General features: G+C 38.5%; 1 protein-coding gene across 13 annotated transcripts in view; it reads right to left on the reverse strand.

Moving 5' to 3' along the window:
* The window catches only part of RABGAP1L (RAB GTPase activating protein 1 like), a 686444-nt gene that overhangs the window by 70900 nt on the left and 598371 nt on the right, over window positions 1-17173 (reverse strand). The window lies entirely within an intron of this gene.

Genomic DNA, 17173 nt, shown 5'->3' on the forward strand with positions numbered 1-17173 from the left:
GTCTTGCAGATAAATGTGCTGGGAAATCTGTTCTGGCCAATGGTACACAAAGCAAACTTACATTTCTAAAATGGAAAATTATTCAGATTTTGATGGCACCTGCTATTTTCTGGTCATCTCTCATATATGAAACCCCAGGCTGCTCTAGTCACTTTCATTTCATAGAGGGTTTGGGATCAGGTCTATACTTGTGATTTTATTAGTACAGAGAACTCCTAAATGAGGAAATTCTCTCTACCAATGCAGGTCAACACCTGCTATGCAACCTAAAGTCTTTAATAAGAGTTCTTAATCTTTTTTTCTCATAAACCTCCTTTAGGCAATCTGGTGAAGCCTATGGATCCCATTTCAGAATGTTTTTAGATGCATGAAAAATACAGAAGATCAAAAGTGAGAGAATTATATTGAAATAAACTTATCAAAATATTATTTAAAATAATGTTAGCAGATCCCAGGTTAAGAAGCTGTCTTAGAGAGCTGCCTGGAGCAGGTGCCATCGCATACAATACTCCCAAGTTCTCTGAACCAGATTAAAATGTAATTTGGGAAGCATTTAACAAGATAAATCATAATTTAACATAACATAACATAACACAGACAATGGTAATATGTATTTTTCTAAGTCAATATGTAGATGCAAAGATACTCCTACATGGTCTCCTGGACCCATTTCTACTTGAATTTGACACCCTGGCCTAGAGACATTAAGTGTCTTGCCCAACATTCATAACTCTACATTGTCAGGGGCACTCAGCTCTCCCTGGTTCTGAGGCTACTCTCTTTCTCATGGCATTATGCTTCCTCAATATGACAATATCATATAACTGACATTATTGGGATTAAATACTGGTATTAAAAGAACATTTAAAATTAGAGGCATAAAGATTCACCTGTGAGCCAGTGGTGCCTAAAATCAGAATTGGTGACCAAAAGGGAATCTGAGAAGCATCCTTCAGAGTCAGCGGAATCATAAGGTAGCTTAACAGGTACCAAATTAAAAACATTTTTTTCTTGATCCCTAGAGCAAGAATGTGAAGTATTATATGTAAAAGAAACTACTATGATATATGAAACTAGAATGAAATGTAAATACCATTTAGTCTAATCCCTTAATTTACAGATAAGGAAACTGAGGTCAGGAAATGTTAAATGGCTTGCCAGTGTCACACTGCTAGCCAGTTTAGGTCTGAAGTCACCAAGTTCTAGTTGATGCCTTAGACTTTCTCCACATACTAGGGTCTTAGACCTCTAAGTTTCAGCTTTGTCTTACTCATGAAACAGTGATTTCAGTAAAAGTAGCTGGAAAACAAAATAATTTTTAGGGTCTTATAGCCCTTGAAAAATAAACTCTATAGAGTTTACACAAGAAGAAAGAAAACTTCTTTAGGGTACAAAGCTACAGTCTATGTTATATATATTGGGAAACAATGTACACTTGTCACACTCTGCTGATTGGTAATTACACTTTCTGTAATGGTGTTGTTTAACGGGCCCACACTGGGTGATAATGGAAATGCAAACAATAAGAAGCTGCTTGCATTAAAATGCCATTTATTCTCCACCATCCCTGTCCTGTCATTGATTTTAAACATTTTCTGTATTAATTATACATACCATAAGCTTCAGAAATATATTCATTACTAGATTATTAATCTTAGATGGCTACACAGGATAAGCCAAAGCTCATCCTTTAATCTAAACTGGCAATCCAAACCACTTGCATTTGTTTGCATCTTACATATGGTGCAAAATCACTTAATGAAATCCAGTTGGCTCTATCATTCCCTGACTCTGTTCCATCTGCTCTTAATAGATTTATATTCCCACCTTAGTGTGCATTTGTATATAAGTTGTTTTTCAAATTCTTGAGTGGTGTTTATTAAAGTAATTTTTAAAATCAAGTGTATATAAGTTTTTTCCTTACTAGGCCAACTATCTAAGTTTTGTTCATCCCTGATTACTTCACATAACTATCTGCACATAATAGGCAGCTAATAGATAGTTGCTGAATTAAGTTTGATTTAAATTTAACTTAAATCCATTTTTGCTTTTTCATATCATTTCATGTCTTCTCTTAGTTTGAGATTCATCACTATATTATCATTTGTACTTTTTTTTGTGACACATTGACATTGCATTATGTCACTATACTGAAATGAGAGACACCAATTATATAGTTTTGTGCAGAAATTTAACTGATGTAAATCACAAGGAGACCAAAACAAACTAAAAGTACCTTTAGTTAAGCAAGCACAGTATATTATTCAATGGACCACATATGTTGTCTCATAATTGTAAAGAATATGATTTTACTGTATATATTCTTTTTGATTATGGAAAAATATTTGCTATGGTGGAGTAAAATACCACATTCAAAGGACCTCTTTCAATAAGTTGTCTCCTATCTGTACATCAAAGTCACCCAAGATTGCTTAAAAGATATAATTGAAATAATCCCCATGCAACAACCCTGTGATTATTATAAGAGTAACTGAAAATGACACTAAAAGGAAACAGAATTCTGAATCGTTGTAACAAACAATTGTAACCAACAAAGGGATGGAGTACAGAGACTGACCTCTCCCTCCATCCTCTGAACAAAGAGGTGGGGGACTACAGGTGCAACACAGACATTGCTTATTGTCAGATATTATCAGTGTTGTTTGCTCTTGCCACTTAAAAGAAAGCCACTTAATGGTTTCGCTGCATAACAAGAAAGGGTGTAATATTTTGGGGGGAGAGAATAAAAAAATGATAGATGTAAAACCCAAAAGAATCATGATGGATGTAAAATGATGGACTTAAAACCCAAAAGAATCAATGAAACATTAACAAAACAAAAAAGAATATCCATAATATAAAATGTCATGCTAAAGAAATACTCCAATTTCAAGCCCCAGGGTCAATTAGGCAACCAGCATTCATTAAACCCCCCTACGTGCCAGGCACTGTGCTAAGCACTGGGGATGGGAAGACGAAGGACAGGTCCAATTCTGCCTGAGCTGGCGCAGGTTTCTTGCAGCCACGTAGCCAGATGTTGCCATTAGCTGTCTTTTCCCTGAAGTTTTCCACTAAGGTTATCAAGTACTCAGCCAAAACTACTTAACTTCATGCCATCCTACATCTGCCAAATCTTGAATTTCTCCCAGTATGTAGCTCCCTTTTTACATCTGTCTTCTAAACTGATTTCCTGATCATTTTTCTAAAATGTGGCTGATGGCTTATTTCCAGATCCTACCCACCTAGAAATTATATTGCATTCTAAATACAGAGAAAACCTTTCAACAGAAACTGTATATATCCTAATATTGCCAAAAGTCTCACTGTCATACAAAGCACCCCTTTTCTTAGCAATATATATTCAGTCCTGTGCTTTATTATCTAATGACAATATGAACTCATTTGATTAGAATTCATTTTGCTTCTAGACATGAATATACTCATTTCACAGGTGCACTGCTCTGCATCACCAAAAAAAAAAAGTCATTAAATATGCAAACTTCAGTAGAGCAGTAAAAATGCCAAAGATCTGTGGGTCCATGACAAGGTATAAGGTACGCGTGACATGATACTTGGTGACTCAATATACATTAACACATATTCTATTCTTGGTCTCAGTGTAACAGTTCCCTACTTCTCACTAAATACATATTTCAAGAACTTAGAACAGTAAGTGAAAGAAATTCTGCTTTGCCTTCCCCCTCAAAAAAAAAAATTCTTTCCCCAAACACCTGGGATGTGCTTAGAGCTAGCAAAATAATAAGACCATCTTTTTAAAAATAGCCAATCAATTTAAAAAAGTAGAAAATGGGTTACTTTAAATACCTGCTTTGCATAGTATTTTTTAAAGTTATTTTTCTTCCCAAAAGAGGCAACATGGTTATGAACAGGAATGTTCACACTCACAAGAAGACCATTCCCAAGATCAAGAACCTCTATAATTCCTTTATCTATTATTGCCTCCTATTATTTTCTCTTTTCCAATGCCTTACTTCTTCATCATTAGAAGCTTCTATCACTACGTACTATTTATTCCTGGCCTATCACCTCTGCTCTGACTATATTCTTCTCCATATATATTATATATTCTCAAAATCTTAAGCAGCCATTTCAGCTCAATACTAAGTACTACCCTTGAGACTCTCCATCCTTTGTCCTTTCGATGCTTGTCCTTTGCCAAACCTCAAGCCTGGGTTACTCTCACCAACTACCTCTTTGTAGTGCCCACTCACACACTCCTGAGCAGAGGAGGAAGGATGATCAGAGGAACTAGGATGACTAAATAAACTACAAATTTATTCAGGTTATCTAATCTCAACTGGGCACCCAGTGCTTCAGGGCAATCCTTTAATTCCTAATTGATTTCTTCTCCTCCTCAACACAGTAACTTTCCTCCTCCAGTCTCATGTTGCACTTCTCCCCAACCAGATGACCTGAGGACCTCATATGTCACCAAAAAACAGAGGCCATTTACTAACCTCCTCACTCTCACTCCATATACCTCAACAACTGTCAATATCCAATCAATTGTCACATATGCTCCCTTCTCCCTGCTCTTATATCCTGTGGAGGACTTGTTCATTTCTCACCTAAAATATCACAATATTTTGGTCTCCTGAATTCAAATCTCTTCTCCATCCACCCTCCACGTTGTCATAGTGATTTTCCTCAAGTATAACTCTAACCATGCCACCCCCCTACTCAAAAAATCCAGTGGTTCCTTATGACCTCTAGGATCAAATATAAAGTTTGTATGGCATTTAGAGTTCTTTATAATTTCCTTCCAACCTTATGCATTACTCCCCTCTATGCAAGCTATGTTCTAGTCATAAGGATGCTGGCCTTCTTGTTCTTCCTCACATGTAACATTACATCTCCCACCTCTGGGCTTTTGCCCCGGCTAGCTCCCATGCCTAGAATACTCTCTCTCCTCGTCTGGAGCTCTTGGAATGCCTGCTTTTCTTCAAAGTCCAGCTTAAGTGCCACTTTCGACATCCCAGAGTTGAGCATGGTTGCCTGGAATACAGCAGGCATTTAGCATATAAGCCCTGACTGACTGGGCTTTGTCTAGTGCTAGATTTGGAGTCAGAAAAGATCTGCTTTACAATCCCACTTCTGATTCTAGCTATGTGACCACGGGCAGGTTAATTAAGCCCATCAAGTCTCGGTTTTCTCATCTGGGGAATGGATATAATAATACCTGAAATATCATATTGAATTGTTTTAGGACTCAAATGAGCTAAAATGTATAAAGTACCTTGGAGATCTAATGACTGCTATAAATGTAAGCTAATGTTATCATTGCCTCTTGTATTATAAAATTCCTTATCAATTTATTTTGGGGTTCTACCCAGTCTCAGTACATGCTTCCTCTTTAATAGAAAATGCCTCTTGTGCCTTATATACTCCTGTAACTCCACTGCTGTCCAAATAATCTGCTCAGTAAAGGAAACCCTCCCACAATTTGAATCTTACAAATCCTTTCCATACATGTGTATCTTGGAATATTTTGGACTAGCTCTGTCCCCATAATTCTACATACAATTAATTTGGGTGATTATGATTTTTTCTTTAAAAAATTCCTCCATTACCACCAACAAAACTTTCATAGATGAAAAGACTAATAGTTTCATTACTGAATATCATAACTGTAAAATAGCTCCATTAAGATACGCTGTCAAGTTGGGCATAACATTTTTTGCAATTTGATAAGGCCAGTAATTCTAGTTCTCTGAATAACACATTTCATTTATATTCCTTAATGGCAAAGGATTATTGCAATCCAATGTTTAAATGTTTAACTGCTTCCTCATTAATAATTAAATGGTCTCGGACAATTTAAAGGTATTAGAAATGGAAGGAGCAGGTAGCTCAAAGGACAAACTGAGAAGTCATGTACATAACCAACTTAAATTTCAACTTTGCCCTGACCTGAGACAAGAGACACTGAGTGAAGTTAAAATGTCATATTATTATTCAGTTACACATTTCCAATAATCCTTTTCAAGGATCTTCAGAACTGGAAATTATACTTACCTCCTCAAATACATATTGAACTATTAATGAGAAAAAATTAGACTAATTTTTCCACTGAATTCTTTTATTTCATAATCATCAAAACCGCTAGTGTATCAGGATCCCAATGCCAAATCCCCACTGAAATAACAATTCTGTTAAGAAAACTGTCAGAAGATGCCTACTAATATAGGCTAACATTTGTGACTTTCTCTTAAATGAGTTTTTCCTGGGGGTCTTGCTAAATCAAGTCTGTGCTCTATTCTATAATTAATTCCAGCTTTGCTTGCATATATATTTTGCTTTACTGTATTGAGAAATCATATGTAAGTTAGATAAAGTCTCATATCTATTGGTACAACACTCACTTGTGTGACCCTGTGAAATAAGGTACAGTCACTCTTTTAATACTTAACACAAAATGCATGTCTTTGTATGCAGACAGAGCAAGGCTACATAAAGGACTTCAGGGTTCAAAAATGAGTAATTGGACTAATAACAGACATAAACTAGAAGCCAAAGAGTAAAAGCTGGATTACAATAGTGTTTTTGAAGGTGTTAAATAAAGCAGGCCTTCATCTGAAAGACCAGGCTTTACAGATTAAGGGAAACCTTCATTTCTAACCTTTTCATCACTGTTGCAAAATTAAATAAAGGTCAGGGTTCTGTTAACAATACTAACACAATGTGAAATAACTAATATCACTGCAAAATATATGTGCTAAACGTTCTTTGTGAATTTTAGTGATGCTATTAGGATGATGAGACTGTGTGAAACAAACATACAGATAACATACAGAGACACCTTTCCTAATGAAATCACTGTATGGATGGGCCTTCAGCATCCCAGAAGATCACACTGTACTATTTACTGAATATCTATTGTTCCTATTTGTAAGATCTATTTCTTTTCCCCCTTATCTTGTTATCTCTACTCTCCTTCCAGTTACAGGTATCCTTCGCCCTTTCCCTAGCCTATTTCTCAGATCTGAGGGTAGGAGCAAGAGAAGAAATAAAACTATTTTCCTCTCTGAAGAGTTAGCAGACAGGTCCATCCTCATCTTCTCTACTATTTCTTCTTCTTCTCTTATAAAATGGTTATCTTAAAGTAGCAAGGGAGGTCACTCCACCTCCCCTGACCCAGTCTAATGGTAGGCCAATATGATGTTGGAAATTATGTGATCCCATCAGTCTGGCACTTCCAGCCTCACTTCCAAACAAGGAAACATCCTCCACCAATTCAATTCAGCACCCTCTTTACCATGTCGTTTTAAGAGAGTTGCCTTGCCTAGAAAACTCAAAGATTAAGTGACTTGCACAGACAGGGTCACACAGCCAGCATGTGTCAATAGGGACTTGGACCCAAGTCTTCATGCTTCTAAGGCTGGCTCTTTATCTACCACACCATGACTGTTTCATAACAAACTAGTGCCAATAGGGGGAGAAATCCTTCTAGTCTGACCCAGTCAAGTCAACAAGTCAACAATCATTTATTAAGCATTTACTATGTCTTAGGAACCATGCTGAAGGCCAAAAACTGGTAAAAATTGATGCTGTAGTACATTAACTCACAGGATAACTAACTTTGTGTAAAATTTAAAACAAATTTAAAGTCTTTTAAAAACCATTTTATCATTGAAGAAAATGAAGTAGGATCAACATCTTTATCTTTTTTTACTTGAAGAATCTTGAGGGACATTACATTAATCTTATTCTTTTAGAAGAGGTGATAGGTAGCTCTCCATTTCAGGATAATAATAAAGCATATCGTTTCTACAGCACCCAATACTTTTTGAATTGCTATATATTATACAATCTTGTAGAGCAGGAAGGTATCATTATCCCCACTTAATAGACTCAGCACCTATCAGGTGAATAGAATGACTTTGCTCATTCCCAGGGGGTGAGAACAGTGATAAGGTAGAAAGGAGGGGTATCATTTCATTGCTTTGGAAAGATTACTAAAAGATATGGCACTGGAAAGCAAGACTAGGTGGAAAATTACCTCTTGGCAAGAGTTTGCTAACCAATCAAACTTTTCTCCTTGATCTTCTAACAAACCTACTCCTTGTAACCTAAATATTCTTTTATTTTATACCCCTATTCCCACTCTCCGTGATTATTTCCCTGAAGTACCTATGGGAATGTCCTTTTCACTGCATAATTGAACCTGGAATCCAGCCAACAGCAGTATTACATGTATTCAGGTCCATCCTTCTCTTCCATCCCCCACATCCCTAGGATAGCTTGGTATTCTGAATTCCATTTACTTGTATAGCTCTCAAGTGATATAGCCAACTTGGAATTACATATATTTGTTTTAAATCTTCTCTCAATTTCAAACTGATGAAGAGATTGCCTATTTACAGAGAATCACATTACTTTAAATGGAGGAGATGTTTCACTAAGAGAAAGGAACCTAAGGATCCAAGCGGTAGTGGAAAGAACAGGAGGCTTCAATTTAGGAGATCTAGGGTTTAGACCCAGCTCTGGCACTAGTTTTGTGGTTGGAGTGAAGTCAATTAACCTTTTTATGCCTCAGCTTCCTAAATTACCAAATGATGGGATTTCAAACTGTGTCAACAGAGGAAATACCCACACCAATGAAATCATGGTTTCCTGAAGTTAAAAAAATTTATAACTGTGTATTAATTATGAAAAATGTTATTTTAAAAATACGTATATAATATACTGAATGTAACATAATAACAAGACTATCATGTTTATGTCCCCTTCTGAACTTTATCTTCTTCTGTATACTTTAAAATTATTTTATTGATGCTCTTGAAGTACAAATGGGAGGATATTCCTCGTCAACCATAAATACAACAGATTTAGATGCTGTGAAACAGGACAGTATAGTTTTTGTTGTCTAAACCCTTATTTCCTGTCAGTCCTAATTCCTAAATGTCAAATCCCATATTTGTGACCTTCTGAAACACAAAAGCCCCTGAAGGCTAGATCACAGCACCTTCAGAAACCAATGTTTCTGTAGCTCATGCCTCATGAATAGTCTTTGCTGCCATGGCCAGGATTTATGAGAACCATATAGTTTTAAGTGTTGGTTTTGATACACATCTCTTTTCCACTCATCATCCTTTTTCACCTAGACATGCAAACTCCCCAAATTTGTGGATATCCAGTGTTTGTAAAATGCCTTTAGAAATCTCTGCTCTGATGGAATAGTGACATCCAAAAGGCTTTTGATGCTTGCTGGCCTTGTGTCTGTCATGTGACTGTTAGATAAGCTTTGAAGTGAGGAAAGAGATGACAGGAGGATAACTTGACACTGAAGCCAGGTGTCAGACAAAGTTTCCAAGGGGGGCTTAAATCAAATAAAGTTTTTGCTTAGCTCACAATTCAGAATCAGTAAGTGGGTGATATTTGTGTACTTTCTTTTTTAAGTTTAATACTCACCAAATGTGAATATCTCAGTATAATAGAGGATTGAATATGAAAATGTGAACGTGTGTCCCTTTTTTATTTTATTTTATTTTTTTTGAGGGAAGGCAAGGCCATTTGGGTTAAATAACTTGCCCAAGATCACATAGCTAGTGTGTCAAGTGTCTGAGTCTGGATTTGAACTCAGGTCCTCCTGACTCCAGGGCCTACTCACTGCACCACCTAGCTGCCCTATTGTGTCCCTTTTTTAAACGTATACTAAATTTGATAAAATATTAACAAAATTGTCTTTTTTTGTTACCCTGAACTTTTTATTTTCTTCTATTTTTGAAATGTTCTTTTAATGTTTTTCCCCTCCTTTTTTTGTATCCCTATTTACCCTCTGTGCCTCTCCTCCCCCAATTAGAAGACTTCCTTTGTAACAAGTGCATATAGTCAAGAAACACAATTCCATATATTGGTCAGGTCTTATTCTACACCTCTAGTCCACAGTCTTTCTGTCGACAGGTAAGTGAAATGCTTTATGGTCATTCTAAAGTCATGAATATCTATGGTATTAAGAGTTCTATAGTTTTTCCAAAGTTAATTTCCTTTACATTATTGTGGTTATTATATAAATTGTTCTCTTGGTTCTTTTTATTTAACCCTACATCAACTGATCATATAAGTCTTCCCAGGTTGTTCATGTCACTTGCATGTGGATAATGTCAATACTCCTAGGTTTCTCTTCTAATTCTAGGTCTTATAGCTGATTCACTACCTGTCACTAATAGTGAATGTCTTAGACAGCCCTGAGGTACTGTGAAACAGCTGGCTGGTTTGCCCTACCTTCCCCTAAAACACTGAGTGAAATCTTATTGTTCTCTTTCAGCAAAGAATATATGAATTATTACCTCTGATCTTGCATAAACTGAATCAGCAGGAAAAGCCCAAGGCTTCTGGCTATGAACCATTTATAGCTGAAATAGACATTATGTGATCCACTCAGAAATCAGTTCTCCTTAGGCTGCACATGCTGTACATTTCCAATGGGAAAAATCCTAACTCAACCCAAGAGTCAGCAGCCCTGCATCTTGCCAGCCTCTCCAATATGGAAAGGTATTGGCATAGAGCTCCTTCCACTTGCCAGGCCTGAGGTAGGCCAGACTTTACATCCTTTATACCACTTGCTAGCCACAGCAAGTGGCTAGAGAGCATATTCACTCTTCTTACAGGACAAACTGATAGAGGAAAAAGTAATGAGAGTTCTCCATCTCTATCTTCTAACTGAAACTCAAAGAAATGATGATTGTCTAGAATATCTGGCACTGTGTTCCTACTCTGGCATTTGTCTTCATCAACATTTAAATGTCAGTATGTCTAAAGCAATGGGCTAGGTGGTGTACAAAGATTTCTGGAAGAATTTTGTATATTTTGGAGAGAATGCACCAACTCACTAAAGGACAGATGGCTCAAATTCCTTATAGCAGAACAACACTGGATGACAGAGAAATATATGTAGGAGACCTCCAAAGATCATCTCATCTAAAATCGACAAGAATACCCTCTATAGCAAAAGTTCCTAACCTTTTTTTTTTTTTTGCCATGGATCGTTTGGGGAGGCCCATGGACCTCTCCATTTTACCTGTGGATAATTTTACTAACTGTCCCTCACGCCTCAATTTGTCTCCCTTCTCATCTCCATCTCCTAGTTTTCCTAGCTTCCCTTAAGTCCCAGCTGAAATCCTACCTTCTATCAATCAATCAAACAAACAACAAACATTTATTAAGCATCCATTATGTGCCATGCACAGTTGTAAGAACCAGGAATACAAAAACAGCTCAAAGTTCCTGCCCTCAAAGAGCTTCCAATCCAACGAAAGAGACAACTTACAAACAAATACATACAAGGTGAGCTATATACAGGATAAATAGGAAATAACAGAGGGAAGGCACTGAAATTAAGAAGGTTGAGGATGGTTTCCTTTAGAAGGAAAGGTTTTATTCGGGACTTAAAGAAAATCAGGAAAGTCAGTAGTCATGGTGGAAGAGGGAGAGCATTCCAGGTATGAGGGATAGCCAGTGAGAATACCCAAAGCTGGACTATCTTGTTCATGGAACAGTAAGGTGTTCAGTGTCACTGGATCAAAGAGTCTATGTTGGGGAATAAGATGTAAATAAGATGTAAAAGACTGGAAAGGCAAGAGAGGGTTAGGTTACAAAGGGCTCTGAATGCCAAACAGAGCATATTGTATTTGTTCCTGAAGGTAATGGAAAGTCACTGGAGTTTACTGATTAGGGAGGCGACAAGATCAAACTGCATGGAGAATGGACTGGAATGAGGAGAGACTTAAGATAGGCAGTCCTACTCTCATACTATTTGCAATAATCCAGGCATGAGTTAATAAGGGCCTGATCCAGAGTGGGGGCAGTATTAGAGGAGAGAAGGGGGTGTATTTGGGAGATGTTGCAAAGGAGAAACCAATGGGTCTTTGACAACAGCTTGGATGTGGGGAGTGAGAGATAGTGAGGAATCCAGGATAACTGAATGAAGGATTGGAATCATGGTGTTGCCTTCTACAGTAATAAGGACGGTTTGGGGAAAAAGAATGAATTCTGTTCTGGAACATATTGGGGTTAAAATTTCTACTGGACATCCAATTTGAGATGTCTGAAAGACAGCTAGAGATGTGAGACTGGAGGTCAGCAGAGGGCTGAAACAGGAAAAGCAGATTTGAGAACCATCAGCATTAAATCCATGGGAGCTGATGAGATCACCAAGTGAAGTAGCATAGAGGGAAAAAGGAAGAGGGCTCAGGACAGAAGCCTGAGAGACAGTGTCATCTAGATGAGTATCTGGCCACAGAGACCGAGAAGGACCTGTCAGAGAGGTAGGGGGAGACCCAAGAGAGGGGTACCCCAAAACCTAGAGAGAAGAGAGTATCAAGGAAGACAGAATGATCACTGTGAAAGGCTGCAGAGGTCAAGGCTTCTTGGACAAGCCCTACCTGATGTTCTCCTAATGCCAGCACCTTCCCTCTACTGATTATTTCCAGTTTATGCTGTATTCAGCTTATTTCTACATGGTCCTTCGCATGCACACTTCCCCATAAGCTCCTTGAGAGTAGGACCTCTTTTCCCCCTTTGTTTCCCTAGCACTTAATACATTCCCAGGCACACAGAAGGTGCTTTATAAATTGCTTGTTAACTGACTTCTCAGAATGTTTTTATTTTTAAAAAATAAAATGTATAGTTTGAAATACAGTTATCACTACGTTATTTTTTCAAAGTTCATAAATGCCAGGTTAAGAACCCCTGTCTACAGCATCTCTAATGAGTGCTAATTTTTTTTTTTATTTGAACCTACCATTCCCTTTTCACTTTTGGACAGCTTTAATTGTTAAGGGATTTGTTCCCTTTATAGTAGGGAAATCTGCCTCTCTGTAGCAGTCACCTAGTGCTTCCAAGCTCTGTTCTCTGACTCCAAGAAGACCAAGTTTAATCCTTCTTCCACATGTCAAACAGCTTTCAAATACTTGAAGATAGAGCTACAGTGCCTCCCAGAGAGACTACATCTTTCCTAGGCTGGAGAAAATGTAACTTTTAAACTGAGGATCCTCAATAGGTAGAAACAAATGAAACTAAATAGAGGTAGGGGGATTATTTCTTAGTTGTGTCATATAATCCTATCACTAATCTGTTCTGTCTTTAGGTCAAGGACACCTTTGAAAAGGAAAGAAGAAAAATGGGAAGGGAACTGTGGGTCTGAGAACTGGGATTTGTGGCTTCAAATCCCTAGCTCCATATCTAGCTTTTCTATCTCTTAGTGAAAATGAGAAATGTAATGAATTTGGAAAACAGAACTTAATTCAATTCAACAAAGTTTTATTAAGCCCCTCCTATGGGTGAAGCACTACTGCAGGTACTGGAATAATTTAGTTCATCCATAAATAAACCAGATAAGTTTTTGTTAATGAGTAGGACTGTGATTAAAAGCAATAAAACAGTTGAGTCTCTAGGGAAAGTCTTATCACTTTATGGTTATATATATGTTGATACAGATAGATAGATAGATAGACAGACAAACAGACAGATCAAAAATGCAAGATCCAAATGAGTCTTAAGAATTAGTCAACTCAAGTCATCAATTTAAAATAAATCAGATAGGATGTAGAATGCAGTCAACTCTATTTTCCAGTTGAAAGAAAAAAATAGATATAGACTCTCAACCCATATTTCTTATTTACTAACCTGTATAACAGAAAGAGGTCATCAATATGAGGAAGAGGAGTGAGCCATTCCACAAATATTTATTAAGCACCTAAGTGTACAGAAGATTTTGCTCATGCTGGGGAAGAGGCAATATTTAGATAAGGCCCTGTCTCTGCCCACAGAAAGCTTATAGTTTAGTAGGGGGGGTATGACATATGGATAAATAATTTTACTGCAAAATAATGCATGAAGAATATATAAAAGTTCCAAGAGAAAAGGGTTATTAGGAAGGGTTTCTTGAAGAAGGTAGCATTTCAGATATGTTTTAAAGGATGTTCAGGAGTACAACAAAGGATAGGGAAGGAATTTTAGTCAAGGAAAAGAGAGTACAGGAAAGTACAGGTTATATATATATAGGGGGGATGATCTATTTTGCTTATAGTACGTATGGAAGGAATAACATAAAGCTAGAAAAGATGGAATGGGACTAGACTGTTGAGAGCCTTGAATGCAAGAATAAGGAGCCTCAACTTTATGTGGTAAATCTTGTTCAGTCATTTCAGTTGTGTCTAACTTTTTGTGATGCTATTTAGGGTTTTCTTGGCAAAGATACAGTGAGGTGGTTTGTTCTTTCTTTCTCCAACTGAAGCAAACAGGGTAAAGTGACCTTCCCAGGGTCACGCAGTTATTAAGTATCTGAGGCGATATTTGAACTCAGGAAGATGAGTCTTCCTGAAGTCAGGAAGCTCTACCCACTGGACAACCCAGCTGCCCATCCTTGGTAAATAATAAACAAACAACAAACAGGGAGAGATTTGTGCAACAGTGTGATCACTTTATCTATTCATAAGCAAGATATCTTGAATGATAGAATAAGGAGGGAGTCTCAACACGGGAAGTAACTGACAACAAATTGGGCAAGTTTGTGCCATCATTAAAACTATGCAAAAACAAGATGTCTTGGCTGCACTACTTTGGGATTACTGATTGACTTCTCCACCATACCTCAGAATGTTCATTATTGGGATACCCTCATCATCTGGTAAGAGCTCATCAGACTCAGTATTCCTGTATCTTATCACTACCTTTAGTCTCTATGATTTAAGGGTGGGATCATGCACTTCAAACCTCTATTAGAGGAGAAAGCTCTCCATTTCTCACCTGGCAGTACTCCTTTGGGACTTCTCTCTATATTGCCTGCTTTTCAGTTTCCAGGTACTTCTCTAGTAGGACACCACCCTTCCCATCCCCCCTCAGCAAGTTTTTTAACTTCCTTTTGTCTCCCACAATTAGATGGTCAGCTCCTTGCGGGCAGTGACTGTTTCTCTTTTTGTATATGTATTCCCAGCTCTTGGCACAGTGTTAGGCATATAGTAGATGATAAAAAATATTTACTGATTTTAAGAGTAAGGAAATAAGATATAGACCTAGAATATATACTTCAAAAATTAAGATGATTTAGCTTGAATAGTTGTGGTTATAGCACCAGTGGGAAGCAGTGTGTGTGTTCGTTCTTTGTTGCTGAAGAAGATCATGCCATCATCAGAGAAATGATGACATGACTTGCACTTGACTCTTGTTTTTTTTGAGTGAGGGAGGGCTGTGCAGGTCTCCAGCCTCACTTCTCCTCCAGAGCCATCTGAATCCAGTGACTAGATATTCATCAGGATGACTGGAGATGACCCAGGATGAGGCAGTTGGGGTTAGGTGACTTGCCCAGGGTCACACAGCTAGTCAGTGTCAAGTGTCTGAGGTGAGATTTGAACTGAGGTCCTCCTGACTCCTGCACTGGTGCTCTATCTACTGCACCACCTAGCTGCCCGGGAAACAGAAAGGGGAAGGAACACAGCACAGTTTTGGATGTAACAAGTCCTTCAGTCTTTCCAGAGAAATCTTCAGGGGGCGGAGCCAAGATGGTGGAGTAGAAAGACACACATACGCTACCTCTGAACCCACTGCCCATAAAATACCTGTAAAAAAAAGAACCATGGGCGAATTCTGGAGCAGCAGAAGCCACAGAACGGAGCGGACGAGATTTCTGCTCCAGAGAACCTGAAAACCTCTCGCAAAAGGTCCCTCGTGCCCAGACCCAGAGCAGAGCCCAATCCTGCCTCGGCGGCACAGCGCCGAAAGGAGCAGATCCGAACAGGCTTCAGGGACGGAATCTCCAGCAGCCGCGCGGGTCCCTCCACCCACAGGTGACAAGGGTCGGTGAGAGGGTCTCTTTGGCAGGTTGAGAGGAGAGTGGGGTGCTCCCATAACTCAGGCCCCCTCGGGAGGCAGCAGCAGAGGTGGGAGCAGACCGGGGCTCCCCAAGCAGGCAGGAGCTCGGATCCATTGTTGAAGGTCTCTGCGTAAACCCCCTGAGGGAACGGAGCCTGTGAGGCGGCCCTGCCCTGACTTGAGCACCTGAACTTAATCTCACACTGAACAGCAGCCCTGCCCCTGCCCAAAGCCCTGAGGCTGGGAAGCAGCATTTGAATCTCAGACCCCAAGTGCTGGCTGGGCGTATCTGGAAGTGAGGTGGGGGTGGAGAGGACACTCAGAAGTCAAGTCACTGGCTGGGAAAATGCCTAGAAAAGGGAAAAGAAATAAGACTACAGAAGGTTTCTTTCTTGGTGAACAGGCATTTCCTCCCTTCCTTTCTGATGAGGAAGAACAATGCTTACCATCAGGGAAAAACGCAGAAGTCAAGGCTTCTGTATCCCAGCCCACTCAGTGGGCTCAGGCCATGGAAGAGCTCAAAAAGGTTTTTGAAAATCAAGTTAGAGAGGTGAAGGAAAAACTGGGAAGAGAATTGAGTGACATGCAGTCAAAGCATGAACAGCAGGTCAGCACCCTGCTAAAGGAGACCCCAAAAAATGCTGAAGAAAATAACACCTTGAAAAATAGGCTAACTCAATTGGCAAAAGAGGTTCAAGAAGCCAATGAGGAGAAGAATGCTTTCAAAAGCAGAATTAGCCAAATGGAAAAGGAGATTCAAAAGCTCACTGAAGAAAATAGTTCTTTCAAAATTAGAATGGCACAGATGGAGGCTAAGGACTTTATGAGAAACCAAGAAATCACAAAACAAAACCAAAAGAACGAAAAAATGGAAGATAATGCGAAATATCTCATTGGAAAAACAACTGACCTGGAGAATAGATCCAGGAGAGACAATTTAAAAATTATGGGACTACCTGAAAGCCATGATCAAAAAAAGAGCCTAGACATCATCTTGCATGAAATTATCAAGGAAAACTGCCCTGAGATTCTAGAACCAGAGGGCAAAATAAGTATTCAAGGAATCCACAGATCACCACCTGAAAGAGATCCAAAAAGAGAAACTCCTAGGAACATTGTGGCCAAATTCCAGAGTTACCTGGTCAAGGAGAAAATATTTCAAGCAGCTAGAAAGAAACAATTCAAGTATTGTGGAAATACAATCAGGATAACACAAGATCTAGCAGCTTCTACATTAAGGGATCGAAGGGCATGGAATAGGATATTCCAGAAGTCAAAGGAACTAGGACTAAAACCAAGAATCACCTACCCAGCAAAACTGAGTATAATACTTCAGGGGAAA

Source organism: Notamacropus eugenii, chromosome 2 (assembly GCF_028372415.1).
Source record: "Notamacropus eugenii isolate mMacEug1 chromosome 2, mMacEug1.pri_v2, whole genome shotgun sequence".
NCBI lineage: Eukaryota > Metazoa > Chordata > Mammalia > Diprotodontia > Macropodidae > Notamacropus > Notamacropus eugenii.